This window comes from Lactuca virosa, chromosome 5, assembly GCF_052849685.1.
Source record: "Lactuca virosa cultivar CGN04683 chromosome 5, Lactuca_virosa_CGN04683_v6, whole genome shotgun sequence".
Taxonomy (NCBI): domain Eukaryota; kingdom Viridiplantae; phylum Streptophyta; class Magnoliopsida; order Asterales; family Asteraceae; genus Lactuca; species Lactuca virosa.
The window spans coordinates 322,835,890-322,856,650 of NC_136430.1; the positions used below are offsets into that span (position 1 = coordinate 322,835,890).

At 33.5% G+C, this 20,761-nt stretch overlaps 1 long non-coding RNA gene and 4 other non-coding genes across 13 annotated transcripts; 4 read left to right on the plus strand and 1 right to left on the minus strand.

Annotated features, from left to right (window-relative positions):
- Window positions 1–3,706: 3,706 nt before the first annotated feature.
- On the plus strand, window positions 3,707–3,778 carry TRNAP-AGG (transfer RNA proline (anticodon AGG)). The gene has a single exon. It is a non-coding gene; the product is annotated as a tRNA-Pro (tRNA).
- A 1,244-nt stretch (window positions 3,779–5,022) lies between these two features.
- TRNAP-UGG (transfer RNA proline (anticodon UGG)) lies at window positions 5,023–5,094 on the plus strand. The gene has a single exon. It is a non-coding gene; the product is annotated as a tRNA-Pro (tRNA).
- A 1,605-nt stretch (window positions 5,095–6,699) lies between these two features.
- Window positions 6,700–19,295, minus strand: LOC145115354 (uncharacterized). Of its 9 annotated transcripts, XR_013711527.1 has the most exons (8): window positions 17,326–19,295; window positions 17,178–17,242; window positions 15,664–15,764; window positions 15,513–15,584; window positions 14,343–14,424; window positions 14,172–14,258; window positions 8,648–8,924; window positions 6,700–8,534 (listed from the first exon to the last, which is right to left on the minus strand). It is a non-coding gene; the product is annotated as an uncharacterized LOC145115354 (long non-coding RNA). The 9 variants fall into 9 exon arrangements; XR_013711530.1 differs by lacking the exons at window positions 14,172–14,258; window positions 14,343–14,424 and having other exon boundaries at window positions 17,326–17,492; window positions 18,610–19,295; XR_013711528.1 differs by lacking the exons at window positions 14,172–14,258; window positions 14,343–14,424 and having other exon boundaries at window positions 17,326–17,492; window positions 18,003–19,295.
- On the plus strand, window positions 8,663–8,734 carry TRNAP-UGG (transfer RNA proline (anticodon UGG)). The gene has a single exon. It is a non-coding gene; the product is annotated as a tRNA-Pro (tRNA).
- Window positions 9,256–9,327, plus strand: TRNAP-UGG (transfer RNA proline (anticodon UGG)). Its single transcript has one exon. It is a non-coding gene; the product is annotated as a tRNA-Pro (tRNA).
- Window positions 19,296–20,761: the final 1,466 nt, after the last annotated feature.

Below are 20,761 nucleotides of genomic sequence, written 5' to 3' on the forward strand. Positions count from 1 at the left end.
CACTTGGCACGACACATCGGTCGTTGGGAGTCGAGGAAATTTTATTTTTAGCAGGTTCAAGATCAGTTATGTCGGACCAACCCAATTCATGGAGTTTGCGCCGCAACGGTGGGATCGCGCTGTCAGCTCCTTCCCCTTCGAACCTGAAGGGCCTGCAACTAAAAACATAAAGTAGCATTTGTACGCCTAAGTCTTAGTAAGTAAACACAATACTTACGCATTATACAAATCATATTCAATACATAACTTAGCACATGATAACAAGCAATACCTTACATATTACTTACATTCTATCACATAACATATGCTAACATACTTAACCCCGGTACAACTAGATTCCCTCCGAGAGGCTTTTCTTTAAATGTCCTAACCTTGACCACTTCCTTTCATAAGGATTTTTGTGGTATAACATACTTTTTAGTCCAACTACATTCCTTCAAAGTGGTTTTTCTCTAGTTGTACTAACATTAACCACTTCCCCTCCGCGAGGCTTTTCGTAGTCTTACATCCCTTTTTGTCCAACTAGATTTCCCTTCGAGAGGCTTTTCACTAGTTAGTCGTCCTTAGACCATTTCCCTACGAGAGGCTTTTCATAGTCTAACATACATATATCACATATCCCACATAATAAGTAAGTTTATGACAACTCAGCTGAACAACTGATAAGATGAAATCCACAAAGCCAAGCTAGTGGTATCCAATCTCCTTCAAATCACTACACAATTAATAACCCTAATTTAATGATTAAGGTAAAACATTTATCTACACTTCCTTATCGAGTCTAGGTCCAATAAAAGCTATTCTATGGGCAAAAGACCATTTTGCTCCTCCAAGACACAAACCCAAAATAGTTGACCATAAGTCAAACTTGGTCAAAAAGTCAAAAATCCACTTCATCTCGTCGCGACGACGCGACCAACACATGATAGCGACGTTATTGCTAGGCGACAAAATAGTCGCGACACTACACAGGCTTGGATCACGACGCGAACTTCACAAATCATGTAACTTTCAATAAAGTCGTAATCCTTTAAGACTTAAACTCTAAACCTCCATAACTCATCAAAAAGTGGTCTTGATGGATAAAGTTAGACCGTTTCCAACTTTATTCATTTGCATGTCCTTAACGCCATCTTCTCAAATCTAGGTCAAAATGGGACCAAAAAGCTCTTAAATTCAATCATGGACTAAATGACAAGATGAACTTCTCATCTACTTACCACAATAGGTACAAAAGACATAAAAAAAATATAACCTTTTAAGGCCTGAGTTCTTCAAACTCAAACCAAACAACATCCAAACTACTAAAACATGCATAAAACCCTATACATGCATAGACCTAATAACTCATAAAGATTCAAGCTTGAATACTTATAATGGTCTAGAAGTTATCCAAAAGATTATATCTGACTTGCTTCTTGCTTCCTTGCCTTACAAGTTGCACTCCCTTCTCCTTCGAAGTGTATAAACAAATATGAAAGGCTACAAACAAAGGAGAGATAGAGCCTAGAGTTTGCTCTTAAGGGCTTCTTGATGTGATGTGAGCTACAAATGACCTTGATATCAGAGACAAAGCCCTTAAATACGGGAAAAAAAATCCTAATTTCATGGGCGTGGGCTGCACAGACTTCGCGTCGTGACTTTCCGATCCAGTAAGGCCCAAAACCAACTTAAGCCCAAACCGCCTTTTAACCTAAGACTAAACCTTTAATCCAAAGTCTTATACCCTTAACTCAAAAACCTCATTCCTTAAGGACAAATCTTCATCCTTTAAGACCCGAGACCCTCTCATAATTAATTTAAAGTTCATTTTTCCAACAAAAGAAAGACCCAAAACCAGATGTAACATTAATCTATATGTCCCTCGCAAGTCCATTAATATACTTATTATCTATTTGCTCTATGTGTGGCCCATTAGGTTCAACAGATGTTGATAATGAAATCATTATGTTATGTCATTTCTCATATGCATATAATTCAACAATAAAAGGAAAACTTGTTACCAAAGGTTCCACTTAAAAGTAAAGCCTTATTACCAACTTTGATCTTCTTGATGGTGACTATTGTAAAAAAAGTTATATGTATTGATCTATGATCGCATGGTTTATTTAATAAATTCATGAGTTATATACTTGTAATAGTAATAGTAAGGTCACATTGTTTATTTATGTACTTAAAAGTTATATGTGCATGTGTCCATGTTTGTAATTAATAATGGTAATGTATATGTCATGACAGTACCCATAAATCATGGTTTTACAATCTCATACAAAACACATGATCTAGATTGTTATAATGGGTGTGAAAATATAACTTCTCATCTATATTTGTCTTTGTTTTTTTGCTCCATATATAAATTTTATTATATCTTTACTAATCCATAAGGACAAGGTTTTTATTGTCAGTTTTCTCCATGTTTCTAACATCTAATGTTTTTCAGTTGGGTTGTATTATGTTGAAATGAGTGAGGAAGCATTGCATATTGGAGTTTAAAAATGTTTAGTTATTAATTAACTAAATATGAGAATGAATTTTTGATAGAAGGGTGGCATTTGACACTAAGTTAAGATATGTTTGAACCACAAAAATTTTTCAATCCTTAATGTATCACACACGAATCAACCTTCGATATAATTATAGAATGAAGTCACAAAAGGGGTACGTTGCTACCATTTTGAAAGGGATCTAAAAGAATTCTTGAATGAGGTATTCAACTTCATGTATGAATGGAAAACAACAACTTTATTGGTTTTATTGGTTCCACTTCATGTTTTTTTATGAAGAGAATGAATCTTTTTATCGAATGATCGGAAAAAAATAAAGGATCCTAATCTCCTGCATGAATGATTTGGAAGAGCCAAAACAAAAAATAGCGGTATTTGCTACCAATCACATAATAAAGGTAGTCAATCAATATAGATATCCAAAATCGATTCAAATCCATCATAACTTTCTGTTTATAGAGAGAGCATACTTAGCATACAATTAATAATAAGTTATCGGGGGTTATCAATATTATGAAAAAAAAGTTGGAATTGTCATCGAAGTTACCGGTAAGAAGATGCCATGGTCTTAAAATTGATATTTAAGGTTGTTAAATGGATTTTTTTTGCCTATAAATACCACCCAATGATCTCCAAATTTGTTGTTGGCAAAACATCTTTATGGTTTTTTTGGATTTTTTTGCCTATAAATACCATTGCGGCCATTTCGCATGGACGTGGCCCATTATGCAAGTTGGGGATTTGGGATGCGAAAATGATGATTATTTGAATATTTTGTTTAATTTCGGAATAAGTTTATGAAAATTAGCAAAATTTGCCATTTTCTCTTAAATTAATCTATTTATTGAAAAATCAAAACAACTTATTAGTGGTATCAAACCACAATAAACACAAATTATTTTGTGACATCTAATCACAATAAACTAGTAAACGCTATTATAAGCAAATTTCAAACATCTCCATTTTCAAAAACTCCTAAAATTGTTTTTGAGATTTCTCCCTAAAAAAGAATAAATACATTAAATAATTTAAAATTGTTATATTGTCTTAAATATTTATGATAATTCTCGTCTGTTCAGAGATGTTTGCTAACGTCGAGCAGATATTTTTATTGTGTGCTGCATTGTCCATGAAAAAATTGCATATATTAACTAATCTAATGAGAATTACTAATAACTAGAAAATGAAATTAATAACGAAATGGGCATTTGGTCTAGTGGTATGATTCTCGCTTAGGGTGCGAGAGGTCCCGAGTTCAATTCTCGGAATGCCCCATATAATCTTACAATTTTTTCTTGTGTGGCAGCCATCAAATTTGAACACAGTTTTTGTGTTATCGTGCAGTGCTTCAGTATAAAAAGGAATAACATACAACTCTCATAAGAAACCTTAAATAACTGAGATTTACATTTACCAGCTAAGATAGAACATGATCAAGAGACTCCAATTCTCAATAAAATCTACATTCAAGGGGGCCAAAGATGGATTTCAGACACGTTGTAAGCTTTAGGCAGGGGTAGGCTATTCACGAGCTTAGTAGCTTTAGCTTAGCATAACTCCCACTTGGATAAAAATATATTGTTCTATCACCTTGACAATAACTGTAATTATTTTTTCTAGTGTAACTCATCTATATGTATATTCTCAATTAATAATCAATGACCATTACCCACCATAAGGGTTTCTTTCTTTATCTTTATCGTATGACATTTAAAACCCATTTTCGTATATTTCAATTGGCAATTTTCGTGTTATTAAATACTTTAGTATGATAGGGATTAACTCGAGACCAAGTGAGTCTAAAATCTGATATACTGTGAGTTTGAGAGGTGCAAAGAGTACACACTCGCATAAAGTGATTTGATCTTAGGAGCACCGGGATCGGGGGAAATGCCCTCGGTGGGGTTCCAAGGGGCATCGCCAGTGGCGGAGCCTCTTAGGAGCAGGGAGTGTCATGATCTCCCCGATTATAAGGGTCTACCATGCATTGTAAAATTTTGAAATCATAAGTAGCACCAGTGTAACGAAATGCAAAGTTATCTTGAAATTGAGACGATTCGGAAACCACTGGGACATTTATGCACTTTGTCTAGTATTTATGGACTTGCATATTATTTTTAAAGTTTATTAAAAAATTTCTATTACATCAATGATTATTTATGGGGGTCTGTTTAACTTTTACCTATATAAATTGTTTCGGCCAAGACTTAAACCCTTCTTCGATTATAGAATTTCAATGACATGCTAATCCGGCTATATGGTGTTTTTTTTTTTTGATAATTTAAGTGTCATTTGATACAATTAGCTGGTAAATTAGTTTTTTTTATATCTGATAAATTCTAACAATCGAAAAAAGAAATATAGCAAGTCAAGTAATAGAAAATTAGAAATATTAAAAATGAGAAGTTGGTTAATTGCAATTTTTAAATGAGGAAAAAAAACTCTGCTACATTTCTCCAAATTTTCTATTGCAATAAACAAGATACTTTAAAAACTTCTTATTAGAGACAACAAGAATGGGCATTTGGTCTAGTGGTATGATTCTCGCTTTGGGTGCGAGAGGTCCCGAGTTCGATTCTCGGAATGCCCCATTTTTTTAAAACAACTATTTTCATTTCTTAAGTTCCTTAATCTGATGTTCTACTCTATGTACATTCTTTATTTTAACTTTTTACTAAGAAATAATATAATCATCCTGAAATAAATCATGTTTTTATGCATTTTAGTAATCATATATTTCTAAACCTGAAGGTTCTTGTAACATGCTTCTTCTATATTCTAGCGCTTAGCAGCCATATATAAAAGAAACAAAAAGGGATAAAAATATAGCTGCATTTGAGTAATCAAACACAAAGAAAAACGAGTAGAATTCGTTTAGCAGATCCAACAATGAACCCAGCAATCAGCAAAGCTTTTTGTCATTCAAAATCAACCAAAAGCAATGTACAATTTTGTAAAAATGAAAAAATTCCTTCTCAATATACAAAAAAATGTAACACATGCTAACAACCTTCTATCTTTAATGAGTCTTCAATATACAAAAAAACGTAACACATAGTCTTTAACAACCTTCTATCTTTGATGAGTCTCGAATCTCAAGTTGGGGACCCACCATTCTTTAAACGTCTCAGATACAATAATCTCGATGGCTATTCATGATAGCATAATACAATCTAGTAAGAGCAATTGCTTAGTTGACTACAAATCTATAAAAGCAATCTCTTTACCCCAAGGGCGCGAGGATGAATTTACACATACAATAAGTATTTTTTTCTTTTTCTTTTTTCAAAAAACCATTTCAAGAGCTCAATCACTTTCAGTCGTCCATGAAAGTCTCAAAACTCCTGTAGGATCAAATGTTATGGTTGTTTGAAATGGGGTCTTTTTCACTACTTTTTATCCATGTCCCATTTGTTTATTAAGATTCTGTTTGACGCATCACAACTAATTTATAAAAGCTAACTTATCTTTTAATTTTTTTTAGGTTGTAAACCAAAAAGTAGTTTATAAGCATTCTAAAAAAGTTACTAGGAGTAGCTTTTCAACTAGCTTATAGAACTTTTTTAGAATTTTTCATATTATACCTTTTACTAATTATAATAAACACAATTTTCTACACGATCTTATATGTCATTTTAGACATTCCAACTAGTTTTACCAAATATTATTTTTTAAAACCAATAAACCATGTTTAAGGGAAAAAACAAATTTAAAAAGACAAGTTAACTACTTACAAGTTATTATATTTAACTCGCAAATTAACTACTTGTACCACTACAAATTTGATATAATTTATTCGGTGATGGATATGTAAGAGTTTAATCACTTCAACAAACGATACAATAATTTCACACACACAATAATAATACAAACAAAAAACAAAGAATTCAATATTTAATGTGGTTCATATGATTAGAGTGATCAGTTACATTCCATGGGCGAACATAAGAAATTTTACAGATTATTGCCGAGTAACAATTTTGTTCCTAACGGCTATAGGTCAAAAGGGTGAATCAAGCTCCACTACTTAACAAGCGATGCAACTTTAAGAGCTCAACATTGTTTTGATGAAGTAAAGACGACATTACTTGCTTCCATTGATTGTGCATTTCTAAGCAATGAAATTGATAAATAGCGACTTGTGCAAAAATATGAGTGATAAATTTATGAATGATATTCTAGTGTCATATATTGATTGATAAAGATATGTTGCAAGTTTTATTTAAGTTGGAACATGTGTGCAACAAAATAGAAGAAAAAAACGGAACAATGGAAATTGCTTGACTACTAAACTTTTACTAATAAAATAAGACCACTAAATTCTTGATCTGAAACTTGTACCCTATTTATACCAGACATAATTGAATCCTAAACAAACACAAAAACTAAAACAAGTCCATATCAAGTTTCCTAAAATAAAACAAACTTTCTTTTAACCGATTAATCCAACAATCACCCCCTTAATCGGTTAAGCCACTCGTTCAAAACACTGTCGATTCCTCTTCGATTAGACCCGCTTCTTCCTTTTCCCATTTAGGACACTCGTTTTTATAGTGACCAAACTCACCACATTTGTAACATCTAACGTGACTTTTATCCCGGACACGTTTATTACCATCTCGACTTCTCCCGGACCCCCGACATCTTCCCGATTTGAACGTCCATTGCCACAATGCTTACAAACATGTGATTTTTCCTCACTAGCCAACAATAACCCACCTTGAGTGTCCTCCACTTTCTCGGTTCCTCTTATACACTCCTCGTATGCCTTCAATCTACCAACCGCTTCATCGAATAACATTGAATCCAACTCGAAACATTGCTCTATTGAAGCCACGATTTGAAGAAACGACTTAGGCATCGAATCTAGTAACCTTTTTACCAAATCACCTTCTTCAAGCTCATATCCAAGACTCCTTGCTATTGACGCTAAACCGGATAATTTCGTCACAAAATCATCAACCGTTTCACCCTCCTTCATGCGCAAACTTTCAAGTTCTCTTTAACGTTGCAAGCCGAGCCGTCCTCACCCGATCTATTCCCAAATACCGTGTTTTCAGCCCATCCCACACTTTCTTTGGTTCGGTGTAACTCGCCATTTGCAACACCATGTCTTCGGGTATCGCTTGAAACAAAAAAGCAAGAGCTTGTTTTGACTTTTTTTGATCCGATGTTTCACCCGCCTTTGGTTCGACCGTCTCCCATATGCCGTGTGCATCCATAATCGACTTGACTTTGACCACCCACACCGGATAATTCGTTGGAGTCAAAACCGAAACTTGATACGTCATTGAACCTCCTTCTTTAACCAACGACATCCTTTTCTCCTTAACCCCGACTTCTTTAATCAAGCTTGTTCCGAGAGCACTCTTCCACCGGACTACCGTCTTCCGTCACCCGCAAAACGAACCGATTCAAAGTCACCCGCTTTGACGTCTTCCAGTTCGTTTACTCCGCGTCTCCGGTTAGTCTCTCACAAGCCCGATTAAAAGAAACCGGGGTTGCTTCTAATCAACCTCAATTCACACCCCCCTCAACGAAACCGCTCTGATACCAAGTGTAAGTTTTATTTAAGTTGGAACAGGTGTGCAACAAAATAGAAGAAAAAAACGGAACAATGGAAATTGCTTGACGACTAAACTTTTACTAATAAACGAGACCACTAAATTCTTGATCTGAAACTTGTACCCTATTTATACTAGACATAATTGAATCCTAAACAAACACAAAAACTAAAACAAGTCCATATCAAGTTTCCTAAAATAAAACAAACTTTCTTTTAACCGATTAATCCAACATATGTTAGATGGTATTAGCAAAGATACACTTATAGATTGTTTTCAAAAAAATGACAACCTGACCCCAATAACCAACTTCTATCAACATGTTTATTTGGTCACATCAATTAAATCGGACACACATAAGTTTGAATCTTGGATTCCTCACTTCCTGGGTGGAGGTATTTTACACTATCTACATTTGACCTCCTCTTACCACTTTACTAGTTGGATTTGGTTGTTGTTTTGTTGGCTGCAACAATTATTCTCAACGTTATAAGCTAAAAAATCAAGAATAATGATTATAGAAAAAAGCAAAATGTTACATATATTCATTTATTACTTGCATAAAGTAGAAACTCTTACCACATGAAACCACATGGGCATTTGGTCTAGTGGTATGATTCTCGCTTTGGGTGCGAGAGGTCCCGAGTTCGATTCTCGGAATGCCCCAAGTTGAAATAAATATTGCTCTTCTTATTTTGTTCCTTTTTTAAACTTCAAATTAATGGTAGATTCACTTGAAATCTTGCCAGATTGCTGTTCCCTTAATCTTACAATATTGCAGAATTTACATGTAATCAGACAAGATTTCATGCATTTAATCTTATAATACTTTCCAGAATGATCATCCAAAAGTACTCTAGCAAAACCAGAAAAGTAACTGCATTAAAACAATAATCTTCCAAATTAAAGAAACCCTATGGACCACACAATAAAGTTATTTTTTTTGGCAAAGTAAGCAAAACTTGATTTATAGTTCAACAACCAATTAGCAACACAACACTTGCATAAGATCATAGATCCTACACAACAATAATGTTTCAAAATCTAAGCAATAAAAAATCTGAAGTGTGCAATAAAACTTACCCCAAAAAGATACATTGCATTTTTTGGGACAACCAGAAATGAAAACTTTAGCATTTTAACTATTGTGATAATAAAAAAGCAGATAGATTAGATTAAAAGGAAGTGGGCATTTGGTCTAGTGGTATGATTCTCGCTTTGGGTGCGAGAGGTCCCGAGTTCGATTCTCGGAATGCCCCACCTTCCTTCCTTTTTTATTTTACAAAATCAACTCATTTTATATTAAATTATTTTTTAAATGCGATAATAATACTCAATTTGATTATATATTCTACTATTAATATAAACTAGAGTCAACTCAAGACTTTTTGAAACAAACATGTACTTGTAGATCTGAAAAGATTCTGTCAAGAAAGCCAACTGACAGCATATGCATTTGCTAACATGCTTCATGAAAAGCATATTTAACTTCATTATCTGAATAAGCCATTGGTCTAGTAATATGATGTTCTTGTGACAAAATCAAATAACTAATGAAACCACATATTATATTATTAAAATTAGGACAACAGCTATGATGCATGGGTGTTGGTTGGGGGGTCAAAATGCACAAACATAAGTTGTAATTAACGAACAACATTGTTAAAAAGATAAAATATAGGGTCTAAATGCAAGAAATGGAAACATACTTTTGTTTATTTCCTCATAATACCATCCCAATTTCATTTTCTTTCCATTACAACATTAATATATTTTGCTAAAGCATTATACTTTGTGGAAAATACCCAAATAGCTCATTCGGCCATTGTACTTTGAAAAGACTACCCAATTATAGCAATGAAAATTGCTTTGTATTTGAATGGCATTGCTATAAATGGTCAGATTGCTCAAAGTACAATGTTGTAATGTGAAGAAATGAAAATAGGATATGCAATAATAAACAAATAAATGAAACAAACGTTGCTATTTACCAAAAATTCTTGAAAACCACAAGACCAATGCAAAAAAGAAAGAAAATCAAACACCATATACAACTCCATCAAAGCTTTCTATTGTCCAAAACAACATAACATGGTTTCCTTGAAATACAAGATAAAGCAACCAATAATGAGAATACATTATGCTTTTACTTTTTTTTTTCTTAATAAGGCATTTATTTGACTTTGAAAAAAAGTCTTCCCAATTATAGCATTGTACTTTTAAATATTTTATCAGGACATTATACTTTGCAAGATCTACCAGGTTATAGTGGTAGATTTTTCAAAGAGCAATGATGTGATAGAAATATAACAAACAAATCAATGAAAAAAAATGTAAATATTTTTTAAAGTTAAAACATTGTCACAAAGAAACTAAAAAGTGCAATCCTATAAATGGGTTGATTTTTCAAAGAGAAAAGTGCTTATGCTATAATTTGGAGATTTTTCAAAGTAAAATGCCTTGATAAGAAAAAAAAATCAAAATGTTACAATGTTTTAACAAAAATAAAAATGAAAAATGTAACGATACAATTGGGTTTACTTTTCAAAGGGAAATGTGCTTATAATAACAAAACCAAAAGTACAATGCTAAAATTGGCTGGAATTTTCAAAGTAAAATGCCTAGATATGAAAAAAATAGTAATGATTATCTAAAGTAAAAATGTTGTCACAAAAAAAAAGTACAATGCTATACATGGGTTGATTTTGCAAAGTATTAATGCCATGATAGGAAAAAAACTAGAATGTTACAATGTTTTAACAAAAAGAAACCTGAAGAATGCAACAATTGTTGGAAATATTACAGCATTATATAGCTGTTGACTGCTATATTTATGAGTTGTATATTGGCCTAAATTAGTCCTCTAATTGCCATTATGTTAGATGTATTTTTAGCCCTTAATTCTATAATTAGAGTAGATTATCTCTTTCCTAGTTTAAGATATTTCTTCCCTGTATATAAACTGTTGTGATGTAAACAAGAAATACAACTGAAAAGTTTTTCGTCCTTTATTTCATGGTATCAGAGTCAGGCTCATCCTAAACTTTATCAAAACATCTTTCATTTACTTTCCTGAGTTTTTTTTTTCTTCTTCCTGTAACCCTAACCTATCTATATCTGGAGGAAACCACTCAATATGTCACAATCCTGCTTCGCATCAAAACCTACTCTTCTCTCTACTCCTGACCTCATACATACTCTGCAAATCACCCAACACAAACTAAATGGGTTGAATTACTATCAATCTGTTTTGCTGGTCATCCAAGGGAAAGGGAAAGTAGGCTATCTTACCGGTGACACTTGTCAACCAAAACAAGATGATGCAAGTTATCAACAATGGGAAGCAGAAAACTCCATGATATCTGGAAAGGTGTCTAAGAGATGTACTCAGATCTTGAAAACGCATCTCAGTGTTTCGAGATTCGCTCAATCCTAAGATCCACTCGCCAAGGAACAATGACGGTTACTGAGTATTACAATCAATTAGTTGATTTATGGCATAATATGGACTTATTCTATTCTATTCCTTAGAAGTGTAGTGATGATGGAAACAAATATAACCAGATGCTTGAAAAAGATAGAGTTTTTTATTTTCTTCAAGGACTTAATAAGGATCTTGATGAAGTAAGATGACATATTCTTGTAGTCAACCACTGCCTTCACTTAAAGAAGTTTTTTTTGCAGTTCGTAGAGAAGAAAGCCAACGTAGAGTTATGCTGGCATCAAACGAGGGTATTTTTCCGGAAGAACAACCACAAAGATCAGCCCTTATGTCTTCTCATTCTCAAACTCATATGGAAAATAAGGATACTCGTCATTGGTGCGAACATTTCAAGAAACCTTTCCATATGAAGGCAACATGTTGGGAAATACATGGAAAGCCAAAGGATTGAAAGTCACGAAGCCAGCACAGAGAAAATTCGTCTGCTCATCTAGTTGAGCAAACCCAGCCACTAAGCTCTAAGCTCTGACATCAACAAACTCACTCCACAAAAAAGAAAACAACAACTACACATCATAGTAACATCAAAACATCTCTGTTAATAAAGAACACAGATTTAGATAACTGATTGTTGATACTATATGACTGGAGATCGTAGAAACTTAAGTAACTATAGGAATGGGTGATACAAAGTTTCAAGGACTTCACTTAAAATTAGTCCTTCGTGTGCCACATTTAAAATATAATGTGAGAAAATTAACAGAAGATCAAAACTATCAAGTAATTTTTCTTTGTGACTTTTATGTAATTCAGGATCTGCATTCGGGGAAGATGATTGGCAGTGCTTAAGGTACAACATGGTCTCTACTACCTCACTGGTCATTCTCAGTTTCCAACCTCCTGTCTAACACTATCTGCATCAAGTAAATTAAATTCTGATGTAATCCTTTGACATAAACGTTTAGGACATCCTAGTTTTTAGTATATGAAACTTTTGTATTACCGTCGGTGACCGCTTTCGGTGATACACACCATTGAAGCCCACAATCATCCACAATTGGCTTTTGATTTTCATCAATCGTATTGGATTTTGATTTTCATCGATTGTTTGATTTAGTTTTGGTTCATACATCAGTACGACATAGTCGATTCTTATATTGTATTGTTTTTCTAATTCCAACAGGTTTGGTTTTGATTTCATTAGGTTTGATTTTGATTGTTATCATATCTAGTTTTAATTTTCATTTGCCTTGGTTTGGTGGTAACTGATGGTGGTTGTCGGAGGAGGTTACAGGTTGTTGGACATGTTGGACATGAAAGGGATGAGGTGGATTTGATTTTGATAAGTTTTTGTTTTGATGACGTATTTGAAGTTTCAATTTTGATTTTGGTATCATTTGCTTTGGGTTGGTGGTAACTGATGGTGGTTGTTAGAGGTTACTGACGATGGTTGTCGGAGATAAAAGTGACGAGTTATCACCGGATCTTATTAGTTGTTACATAGAGGGAAGAAGAGGGGTTGTCTCCATACGGTGGAGGAATCAGATGTGAGCTCGTAAATGGATATAGCTTCTTTAATTTTTAAATTTTAAATCCAAACGCTTACGTGGCAATGATGTGGCCTGTTGTCTCCATGTCACCAGTGCCAATTAAGCATGGTAACCTACAAATGGTAAGTATTGGGGTTGATCCCCTATTTAACAGGTAAAATATAACTTTAATGACCTATTGTGCAAAAAAAAAAGAATAATGACCAAATCGGACAAAACACGATGGTGTATTGTGCTAAAATGACATTTTCCTGACCGATTATCTAAAAATCACATGGCCTTTGTATCTCAACTTGATGATAGCACTATTTCTTTAAACATTCATGAAGCGTTAAAGGATCCAGAAGTGAAAAGAAGCGGTCTTTGAAGAATTAAAAGCATTAAATGAAAACAAGACGTGGAAAGTTGTTGACACAAAGCCCGTCTGGTTGCTCGAGGATATACTCAAACATATGGAATCGATTATGAACAAACATTTGCCCAACTGGGAATTACATCAAATGGATGTATCAAATGCTTTTTTTAACGGTACACTAGAAGAGGTGTACATGAAGCTACCCTTTGGTTTCGAGCACAAAGAAAAAACCGCATCAGTATGCAAACTGAAAAAGGCTTTATATGGGTTAAAGCAATCACCCAGAGCTTGGTTTACTTGTTATAGCATTGTTATGAAGAATTTTGGATATCGCCAAGGGCAAGCAGATTACACTCTATTTGTTAAAGAGTCAAAGAACAAAAAATGATGTATGGGTTAAAGCAATTGTATATGTCGATGACATAATAATCACCAAATAAGATGTTGACGAGATCAACAACCTCAAACAGCTACTGCAATCAAAATCCAAAGTCAAGGATCTAGGATAATTACAATATTTTCTTGGAATGGAAATTGCTAGAAGCAAATATGGAATCTTCATTTCGCAAAGAAAATATATCCTAGATCTCCTAAGAGAGACATGAAAGCTTGGTTGTCGACCAGAAACTACTACAATGGAAAAACAGCTAGAAGGAAAAGTTGATCGAAGAAGACCCTTGAACAAATAAAGAAAGATACCAACGAATAGTGAGAAAACTGATCCATCTATCACTCACTAGACCGGACATTGCTTACAGTGTTAGCCAAGTAAATTTAGGCATGCTCCAACAGTTCGTCATCAAAATGCAGTTGATCAAATTCTTAGATATCTGAAGGGAACACCTGGAAAAGGAATGCTCTATAAAAAAAACGAGAACCGAAAGATTGGGGAATTTGCTGATGCAAATCAACAACAGGGTACTATACCAAGTTTTAGGGAAATGTGGTCACTTGAGAAGCAAAAAGCAATCAGCCGTGTCAAGAAGTTGTGCTAAAGCAGAGTATCGTGCTGTTGCACAAGAAATTTGTGAGTTAATATGATTGGACAAATTATTAACGGAATTGAAAATTGATGTTAATGGTCAACTACACCTGTGTAGTGATAGTCAACCATTGATTGCAATCGTATGAAACATGTTTGTATTGATAGGAATTTCATCAAGTCGGAGATTGAAAGTGGAAAGATAAAGCTCTAATAAGTTTTGATTCAAATGTATCCAAGTTGGGAATGATTGATATGCATTCACCAACTTGGGGAGGTGTTGGAAATATTACAGCCTTATACAACTGTTGACTGTATATTTGGCCTAAATTAGAAATACAACTGAAAAAAATTTCATTCTTTGTTTTTGTGGGTTTTTTTTTTAAAAATAAAATGCCTAGATAAGAAGAAAAATGTAAAGATTTTTTAAAGTTAAAATAATGTTGCAAAACAAAACTAAAAAGGACAATGCTATAAATGGGTAGATATTTCAAAAAGAAAAGTGCTTATGCTATAAAAAAAATAGAATACAATGCCATAGTTTGAAGATTCTTTCAAAGTAAAATGCCTTAATAAGAAAAAAATTAGAATGTTACAAATGTTTTTATAAACCGGTTTTTTAGTTGAACCAGTCTGGTGACCGATTCCCGGTACAACCCGTTCGACCGTCAGTTCAACTAAGAATTTTCCTACGGTGGGGTGCGTCAGCCATCGAGTTGTGTACACTCTTAAAATGTTTAATTTGCTTTGGAAATGGGTTGTTTTTTTAACGAGCTAAGGGAAATCCAACTATACAAGTCCACCAATATATCAGTTCAAACGGTCTTTTACCGGTTCTATCACACCATTTCAACCCGGTTTTTAAAAAAATCGTCCGGTTTGATCCGGTCGAGAAATTGACATAAAGTTGGTCGTTTTTAAACTGCTATCGTCCCTGGTTTCTGGTCCACCCAGTTCGAACAGGTTTTTAAAACATTGGTTTTAACAAAAAAAAAAAACTAAAAAAATGCAATAATATAATTGGCCCATTTGCTTATTGAAGTTTTTGGGTTGAAATGCTAAACAATGTGAACAAACAACAAATTATAAAGATGTTTAGTAGAAAGAACATATACCTGGATTAATAACTCAAAGTATTTTGCTATTTGTCAGTCCACTTGGAGCATAAGGAAGATTCAGTATCTCCACTATAAGTGACAAGAATTAAGACTACACATCAAATTGAGAATATTCAAATTGAAAAAAAATAACAGCAGCAGAACATACCCAGCAAGCCCTGAATTTAATTGCTCAGAATTCCAAAAAGAATGCGCACATCTAGATTTAAGTGTCAGATGCTTTCAACCTCATCTTCAAAAAAGTAAACCCTAAAAGAATTAGGTTTTCAAGATCAGCATAGCATTAAAAGAATAACAGCAGCAGATCATATTTCACAAATGAAACTATTTTAGAATTAATCAAGCACACCATTTTATTACGTAGATTCACTAGTATTAAAGGAAGAAGTCAAATGGAAAGAAATATTAATTTCTTTCATCACACTTTATTACTGTTTAAGTTAATATCACATAATTCTTGAATATGGTGAAATCAACTTCAATTCTAATTTCTAAATACATACATACACATAATTCTTGAATATGGTGAAATCAACTTCAATTCTAATTTCTTTCCATTACAACTTTGAACTTTTTCTTACTAAATGCCCTCTACTTTAAAAAATCTCAACAAACTATATCAATGTCCTTCTGTTTTTTCTTATTAGAACATTATTCTTTCATAAATTGACCCCTAATATAGAAATGAAAAATGCTTTGTATTTAAATGACATTGTTAACTTGGTAGATTTTTGAAATTACAATGTTCCTAACAACAAGAAAGAAAAGTAGAATGCTATAATAAATACATCAACAAAAGTATGTTTCCATTTCACAAACAAATATGAAATTTAAATCAAAACACAATCAACTTTCTTGAAAAATCTGATTGTGATACTCTCTGCACAATTATGCATCAAACTATGATCATGGAGGTTTGTTTTCTTAAAAAGCATGCTACTGAAAAGGTAAGAAAGAAAAACAACATACTGATATAGAGAACACGTATTCTCTATGCTGCATGTTAAGAATAATACCTTCTGATGATAAAAACAAAATTTGAAGAAACAAAATTTGTTGGAATCTTTGGATCTATTGCACCAACATTAAGAAGCAGGGGTAATTGGTTCATGTTAAAAAGATACACATACTGGTCGATAGGAAGGATCCTTGTCATTTGAAGAAACAACCCCACATTCATTATAATTAGAGTCATGTAAATTAAATGGGAAAATGCACTTTAAAAACTTACATGCAACATGATGATCAAAGGCTTCATGGACTGCATACAAGTTCTTTATTGAAAAATTGGAACCATGTTGGTATAAAATCAGGTTGAGAAGCTGGCTGCAGAGGCTTAATTTAATAATGATAAAATTTTAAAAAAACTTACAGATGGGTATAAAATTTAAACATCCCCCTTTCTCTTTATATTAACTTCTTTGCTAAATGAAAGCTTTTTATCAAGTCAATCATAGATATAGACACAAATCCAGAAAATTTAAGACATCATTATCCAGGTAGCACTTTATCAGTGCACCACTTGATGAAAAAGGAAAAAGGGTTATGCTAAATATCAAATCCATCAGATGTTGTAAACAAAGATGATTCAAGACCCAATATGATAGAATAAAATGATGTTGGTTCCCCTATGGCATTAGTTTCATTTTAATATACATTTACCATTTTGATCAAATTCTTTCAGCTTCTCCTTAATCTGCTTTTGACAACGGAAGAATCTCAGGGGTCTGCATGTTTAACAGATCAGAATATTAAAAAAAATAAAGTGATGTGAACATGTACAGGGGAAAATTAGGTAAGTTCAATCCACCTGTGTAACTTCTGATATAGAGAATGTAGCATTTCCTGAACTCCATTTACTTACAAGTTAAAGTCATGACATAACCATCTCAACCTAACCAAGTTCATAGCTTCTAGTATTACTGTTTCTTTGGCTTGTTAAGGATCTTACATGGTCACATCCAAGATTAAGGGCAGCTGAATACCATAGCAAGAGAATTATGGACACATCCAAACCATGATTATCATCTTATTAGTAAAATGCAAATCAGTGGAAAAGAAATAGGAAATAGAATAAACATTAGGTGATGAAGTCTTCCATCTAAACAAACAAAACATTATCAAACGATTAACGAAACCACAGAAACACATTTTGAAACAAGCCTACCAGATACGCTTAATCAAGATTTTACAGAAAAAACAAAAAACCCAATAAAAAGATAAGAGAAGAAAACCCCAACAAAACGATCAGCAAAACTACAGAAAAACATTAGTTTCCTTTTGTTTTTATGTTGCAATACTACTTGTGAAGTTTGAACATCAGATTTTACAGAAAAAAAGAGAATTAAAAAAGCAGTAACTAGTCTTCGATTTTATCTTATCCATACATAAAGAGGAAATTTAACCATCTGAAATTAGAGAAAAACCCTATAGAACTAAAGTAAAAGGTAGAAGAGAAAAATGATAAGAATGAAAACATACAGAGACCTTGATAATTTATTTGGATTGTAGACATGGCTGTGAGTGTCGTGGAAGGATGGGGGTGCTTGGGTCTCATGGGAGCAGAGTTACAGAGACCGGGATGAGTCTCCGGCGGAGTTTGAAGAGCAGCGAGCGGGACGAGCGAAGAAGGTTATATTAAGCGCCAATCCTTTCTGTTCTCTTTTTTGAAAGTCAAAATTGCAAGGACATGTGGTATGTCCAAGAATTTTGGTCCAAGTAACAGTCCAAAAGTTTTTATTTTGCTGCGGTTTTTTTTTCAAATTAAAAAATCTAAAAATGACAAATTTGCTCTTTTCTATTTGTTTTTTGCTTTTCTTTTTGTTATTAAATTATTTTCTAACTAAAAAAATATAAAAAATAAAAGAAAATATCTCTCTCTCACGTGATTGTGTTCTTCCCCAAAACACACATACTGATTTCGATCAAGACCATTTCGATCGAATCATTAACGAAACTATCTATTTATATCATCCATCTGAATCGAATCATCAATCAAACCATTTTGAGCAGCCTTCACTCCTTCGATGAACACATCCAGTTCAACCAAATCGAAATCTCATTCAAGAAAATTCGAAACTCATCAAGTAATTACCTCCGAAATTAACCAAACCTTCATGATTCTTGTAGAGAATATTTATCGGAGTCGACTTGTTTAGTGTCTTCCAAGAAAGGATTCTTTTCCATTTTGATACAACAACATTTCATTCAAGTTTCTTCCCTTAAAGGTTCTATATCCTGTGCCTTTTAAAATCCTCGGAGACGAATTAAAAGGTTGGTTAGACACGAAATACTTGTTTGAATCTGGAAACCTTCGAATCTTAAGAAGAAATAAGGAAACCTTCGTATGTCACTCAAGTTCCTCGTAGATGAAACTTTCCTTCACATCTTCTCTGATTTGCCCATTTTAGATGAATATTAAGAAATTAGGTTAGATTTTCCAGATAAAGGTGAAGAAATCTAGATCAAAATAGAAATTTGGGTTTGATTGGGGAAGAGTGATAGGGATGAAGGAAGGAGATGGGGGAGGTGGCGATAGGGTTGTTTACAGTGACGTGAAAGAGGACGATCAACAAGAAATCAAGAACATAAGGGAGGAGTTGTGGATGTTTACAGTGACGCTACCTCACTGGTGGTTGTGGGTGGCAATTTGGTGGCTGTGGGCGGCGATCGATAACGACGAACTTGTCTTCTTAGGAACATATTGTGCTTCATCAAGATGGTTACCGGAGTAATGGAGCTTCATCAGTATGTGTGTATGTGTGTTTTGGGGAAGAACACAATCATGTAAGAGAGAGAGAGAAATATTTTATTTTATTTTTTATATTTTTTAGTTAGAAAATAATTTAATAACAAAAAGAAAAGCAAAAAACAAATGGAAAAGGGTAAATTCGTCATTTTTAGATTTTTTAAACTGTTTTGGATCAAAACCGCAGCAAAATGAAAACTTTTGGACTGTTGATGCTAGTCCAAACCTGTTTGGCCCAAAATAACATTTTTGGACATAGCACAGGCACCTTTCTTGTAATTTTGTCTTTTTGAAACCTTTCCAAAATTAACTTTTGATTTTTACTGTTATAATCCAACTTTTTATTCTTTGTTATGAAGTTGGACCCTTATTTTTTTTTATTTTTTTTACATTTTGGCATTTTGGCCTTTCCGTTTATTTTTTATTACAAACTTGGTCCAAACTTCTTTTAGAACTTTTTTAATAACTTTCTAAAAATGTAACTCTATATTTATTGTTAGGTCATCTCTAACCTTATACTAAAAATGTACTTTTTACACTAAAAGTTATATTATATTGCTCCAACCACATACTAAACCTAACTCTATATATAGCATTTGTAAATAGTATAATACTAAATATATTAGGAAATCTCCTCATCCCCCTTCTTGTTCACCGCCTCCTTTTCCACCATCATCACCTGCATCGTTGTCTACCTACATCTCCGTCGGGCACCTCCATCATTATCTCATCTTCCACCATCTACTCAAACTTACACATGAAACCATCAAGGAAATCACACCTTGTCATGGTTTAAATGTGTTTTAGATGGTCTAACACTATATTTAGTGTACTACTATTCACCAACATTACATATATTGTTAGGTTTAGTATGGGGTTAAAGCAATATAGTGTTAAATTTTAGTAAGAATAGATGTCGATGCCTTTGTAGAACTCCGGTGGTGTTCGGAGAAGTCGCTCGTGTCTCTCTTCATCTCTGTAGTTCCAATTGTGTCTCTTCATCTCCTTCCTATCGGCGGCGGCGATGCGGTGGTGGTGGTTGTGCTTGACCGATAATGTGGTGTTTAGTGATAAAGGGGGTGTTTACAAAAACAAAAAGGCATATAAAGGGGAAGGGATGCTTACATTTTCTTTTCTTTTTTATTTATTTTAATAAAAAAATTGAAAAAATAAGATACCAAAGGCAAATCCGTCATTTTAGATATTTTCAAATTATTTTAGACCAAACTCGCAACAAAATCTAAGTTTTGGAACGATAATGCTAGTCCAAACTTTTTGGACCAAAGTGGTAATTTCGACAAACCACAGGAACCATTTTTGCAATTTTGTCTATGAAAAATAATAATGTGAAATAAAAAAATGATATTGTATTATTCTGATGAAGCCCAAATAATCCCATGGCTAGACTGTTGTAGCCCAAATTGAAGCCCCGTATCCGAAAAAAAATGGCATTCTCCTCATATTGTCGACAAGCTATTAATGGATCGTGTTCTTTGTT